The sequence below is a fragment of the Pyxicephalus adspersus genome, chromosome 6, assembly GCF_032062135.1.
Source record: "Pyxicephalus adspersus chromosome 6, UCB_Pads_2.0, whole genome shotgun sequence".
NCBI lineage: Eukaryota > Metazoa > Chordata > Amphibia > Anura > Pyxicephalidae > Pyxicephalus > Pyxicephalus adspersus.
In genome coordinates, this window is record NC_092863.1 from 21,613,603 (window position 1) to 21,618,770 (window position 5,168).

The following is a 5,168-nucleotide window of genomic DNA, read 5'->3' on the forward strand; positions in this document are numbered from 1 at the left end:
ATACCGGCTAGGTGGTTAAATAAAAAAACACAAAAATCTGTTAAAAAAAATCTCCTCCGCTCCTCCTGCCCACACTGACACTTGCACCGACATCCCCCACACCGACACATGCACCGACGTCACTGGAAAACCCTGGAGATCGTCTCTTCAGTTTGCGGCTGGAGATCGGAGGAGGACATGTCTCCAGGACCTGTGGGGATGAGCAGGACTCCAGCAGACTACAACGGAACAAGGTAAATGGGTTCTTTTTAAGTTTTAGTCAACCCCAAATGTGACTAGGGATTACTGCTTTTTGCAGCTAAAATCCACCTCGAGTCACACTCGAGATTACCGCTTGGGGGGTTAAACCAGCATTTTAGTGGGGGCTCCCTGGAGTCCTTCCAATAACACGGTATTTGTGGCTTAGCCGCATTGAGAAGGTAAGGCACAACTGAGTGTTTATAAGTACTAATGGACAGGGAGAAAACTCCAAAGAAAACCCTGAAATCGTCTCAATCAGTTCAGATACCTTACGCCAAAATCTTTTAATAATTGGGTATAACCACCATATATGTAACATAGAGCCTTTTGACCCACATCCTTTCCAGCACAGGTAAATCCTGGGGGGACATACTGTGCAAATGTGTAGGCACACAATACCACCTAGAATAAAGTTAAGTTGCGCCCCAAACCTCCATCAGTCTTGGAGCGGTGGACCTTTTTCAAAGAAATCCTAGCCCTTGAAGGGTAACAAATAAATTAAGTGGCCAAACTATTACCGCATTTACAAAACGAAGGTGGAATCTGTATAGGGAGCATCTGTAAAATATAAAGTACCCTAGGGGGGATATTAATTTTCAAAGCGTTAACTCTCCCCATCCAAGAGAGGTGCTCTCTGAATATTTTTTCTGATTGCATTTAATAAACGTACATGATTCGCTAGATAAAGTCGCGTCAGGCTGTAAGCTTAATTCGTAAGTACGTGAGGGCTCTAGGTTACCAAGTGAATAGGACACTAGATTTTAACAACAGAGCAACAGGTCGTGGTACATTATTCGTTAAAATTTTGGACTTAGAAAGATTAATTTTAAAATTCAATAATTGTCCAAATTCTGTGAATTCTGCAAGTAAGTTGAGAAAAATGATTCTAGGCTGTACAAGTAACAAGTAACAGTTTATCATCAACCGACTTTTACACCATGCAGAACTTACGTAGATCGATAGAAGGACTCAAATATAGTGAGGTCCGTACCATAGCGTGATCAGAAATAGTGCTGGTGACTATATCTGCACTACAGAGTAAATTAAGATGGTAGTGATCAATAAAAATCATGTCAATACGGGATTATTGCACTAGTGGATGTGCAGATTTTTGTATTTGCTTTTAGTGTTCATTTGTGTTGATAAAACAGCAGCAGTTCACAAAAACAGATTTTCAGAAATAAACAAAGGATCACTACACTGTGTCAGTATTTGTGAAACCACCTTTTGCTTTAATTACAGCCTTGATACTTCTCCCACGGCGCTTCCCAATGGGCCATTCTGCAGTGTCCTGTGATCATCTGCCTCATCGAGCTGCCAAGAGCAGCACTGGCTCTCTGTCTCTGACTGAGTTAGCATCCAGCATTTCCTGGTCTCACGTGCCTGTGGGCAGTCTTGCTGACACTGTCAAAGCCCAGGGAGGAGGAGCTTATAAAACGGCAAAGGTTATTTAGCCTTAGCAGTAATAGAGGCTGGTGCGGTGGTAACACTCTGTGTGGTGTTTCTTGCTATTCCTCCCCTGAATTGTGCCTGGACTCTTACTACATGTGTTTGCCACCTGCCCTGACCTGTGCCTGGAATCTAACTCAATTGGTCTGCCACCTGTCTCCACACCGAGGCTGTTCCAGCTTTCCTCAGATAGGGAGACCCCAAGGGTTGCAACCTAGTGGCCCCCAGCAGCAAAGAGCCTGGTGGTCTCAAGGTAACCAGCCCACCACCCCTTGTAGGATGCCCTAGTGAAAACTTGGTGTCACCTACACACTGCCCTTAGGTGATGCCATGCTATCTGCCTGTGGAGACCCAGACAATATACTATTCTTTCATGGTGGATTGGTATTGTAATTTAGTGTAATTGGGAGTGTCTCCTTCAAAGAGGTGCCAGTGCACACACCCAAGAATTATGGGGGCCCTGGTCTCCCTGATATCGCACTTTACTATAAAGCCGCTCAGTTAGGGTGCCATATTAGTGTTGCCACTCCTCCCTGTTGAACAAAAGGTGTACATTAAAAATCCTTTTCTTCTATACCCTAGTTCAGCACAGCCCAATCACCCGGTACCTGTCTGTTGACCAGTGGTTGGAAACCTATAGTCTACAGGAGTCTTCAGCTCTCCCATTTTCTTTCATCTTTACCAGCATATTAATTTGCCTGTCCACTAACTTGTGGGACTTTTGGCTGTACTCAGACATATTTGAGACTTTATCATCTCTGAATTACTCCCAATGAGGGTCACTTCCTGGCCTTTTTTGCCAAATGGGAAATGGAACTTAGAAATCACTTTCATTCCAGAGCAAAAAAAAAATGAAATCCTTACCCTAACTCACAAAATCCTTGATACAATTCAACTTTCAAGAAGTGGGTTATAAACTAATTTCACAGTGGTAAAAGACTGTGCTTTAGTGTGAAGGGTGTTCACGTGTGACCTATTCAAAGCCCATGCTTAAACTCGATTGAAAATCTGTGGAATGATTTGAAGCTTGCAGTCCACCAATGATCACCACCCAATTTGACTTAAACAATGTAAGGATGAGTGGCAAATATTGCACAGTCTAGATGTTCAAAATTGAGATAAGTATCCCAACATACTCAATGTGTACTCAACTGTAATTAAAACAAAAGGTAGTTTGTGGTTCCACAAAGTGCTGACAGAGGGGGAGGGGTGTGGGTGAATATTTATCAAACAAAAAATAAGCATATATTTGGATTTTATAAGTTGAATTGAGTAAATATATCCAGAAAAATTATTAGTGTGTCTTTCAGTTTGCAAAGCAACAAATCGTGAATGTTTTCAAGGGGTTAATTATTTTCTATACCCACCTCTATAGCCCAAATAGGCTAATTAAGGTATGCATTGACAGTAAAAGATTTGTCTTTTGTCAGGAACTTCTGGTATTAGAACACTGCTCAACCTCATGAACCGAAGAAATGAACGATGAGCAACGCTTCAGTGGACAACTTTTCAAAATAAAGAGAGACAGAATGCGCAAGATGTTTTGTAACAGCTCGTGTCATCCCTTTTCTTTGGACCAAGGAAATCCCACAGGGTTACATGAAGTTGCTTGATCCCTCCCACCAACATCAATCGTGTCTTACTCCTTCAAGTTTTATTTTCTGTGAAGAATCCAAGCATGGATGTCCATCCATGTTTCAACTACTGTACCAGTGATCATCTCATTTTATTTTTAATATACTTAAACCCTTTAATGTGTGTATTGTTAACACTTAAAAGACTCTTTAAATTGCATGGGCTTATGGCTCCAACAGAAGTGACTCTAATCTGTGGCATTTAGTAATGTTCCACTGGGTTTATACATCTAATGAACCAACGACCTTCCTTAAGGTCAAATTTGACAGATTATACTACTGACTATTTTGTTTGTGGTCTGCTGAAAAGTTGTGGCACTTTGGAACAGTGTACATATATTTTTTTTTTGGGACAGGAGGTCATTGTGTTTTTGTGATGTATTTGATATCTCATATTTTGGTGTCTTGAACCCATGGCTAACACTGGAATATAACAACCACTGAAAGACAAATCATCAATTATCTGAATAGTAATATGGAAAATGAACCATATGCCCTGATTGCTGACAGTATCTCGTATACATTTAGGAAATTGGTCTCTGCATCATCATTTTTTTTGTTGAGAGGGCATTTTATGAAATTCAAAAAAAAATAATTCTCATCATAATGCAAATTTATTTTGGAAGTTAAAAAAAATCTACAGCACAAACCTAACCCTGTCCTATAATCCCTTATCATTTTCTGAATTTTTTTACACTTAATTTATTAAAGAAGGTATTGTGTTTTGTAATTTATTTTTTTTCCAGCCACATGTCCCTTTTTTCTTTGAGTAAGCTTCTTTACTGGGTTTAGTCTATGATAATTGGTAGATTGGTAAAATTGGTTGAAGAAATATGGATCATATAAAGCTCTGTTTGTATATATTGTGTTATAGGCATGTGAAGGATACATTTTTCTTTTACATTTTTAAAATATGTTTGGACGCTACATTTTTTTTTCTTTGTAGATGGTAAATAGGAAATTCCAGATAAATTGTTTCGTGTCAGTGATTAATCCTTCTACTTTGTCTCTCCAGTCCCTCCTATCCACATGAGAATGAAGCATATGCTTAATTCTTTCTCTCATTTGCATTCTCAAATTCACTTTTTAATATTAGTTTTCTGCCATTTTGTCAGATATTTAAAAAGGGCGCAAAACCAGGTTAAAAAAAATAAACAATTTAGATTTACTGACACTTTTTGTGTATATGTCTGCTTTTGCGTCTTCCTTGGTGTTTTGCCCTGTTCCTAAGTCTGAATCTAAGGTGTGGTTTTGTGGGGATAGAAGTTTCTTGTCCATCACACACCACCAAGATGTTAAAGATGAACTTCAGGGCAGGTGTTTAATCAGTTAAAAAAATCAAAGTTGAATATCTCTAAATGCAACTTTCCTGTAATCTCATGCACAGGGCAAAATAGCACAATCTTATAAAGATGCCCTTTTCTCAATCACTCATTGATTCCACACCACTATGATTGATCAGTTTTTTTCTTCTTTTTCTGTTTTGTCCAAAAAAGGTAGACATTTCTTCCAAACTTTTCTGCGCATCAAGATCAAGACGTTTTTTGACTGTTTTCTTCAATCAAGTGATGACTTAACCCCCCTAGCGTTCTAATTCTGTGCATTTTTCCATGCAAAAATTGTTACATTTTTTTTTGCATGGAAATTTATTTTACATTGTAGGCTATATTTGTTAGGCATAACTCACTAAATATGTCCAATATTTAAAACATTTTATTATAAACTTTAAATAAAAAAAACAAAAATATCTGTTAAAAAAATTGTGAAACATAATGTTTATATAGATATATATCATATGAAGATTTCTTTGTATTGGACTCAGCTATTTTGTATTGAATCCAATAC

General features: G+C 38.4%; 1 protein-coding gene across 4 annotated transcripts in view; it reads left to right on the forward strand.

The window, feature by feature from the left end:
* Positions 1-4,497, forward strand: part of SOCS7 (suppressor of cytokine signaling 7) — a 190,073-nt gene extending 185,576 nt beyond the window's left edge. For all 4 annotated transcript variants that reach the window (XR_011921318.1, XM_072414919.1, XM_072414916.1 and 1 more), the window contains one exon: positions 3,120-4,497. The gene's annotated coding sequence lies outside the window, so the exon portion shown is untranslated. The remainder of the gene's footprint in view (positions 1-3,119) is intronic.
* Positions 4,498-5,168: the final 671 nt, after the last annotated feature.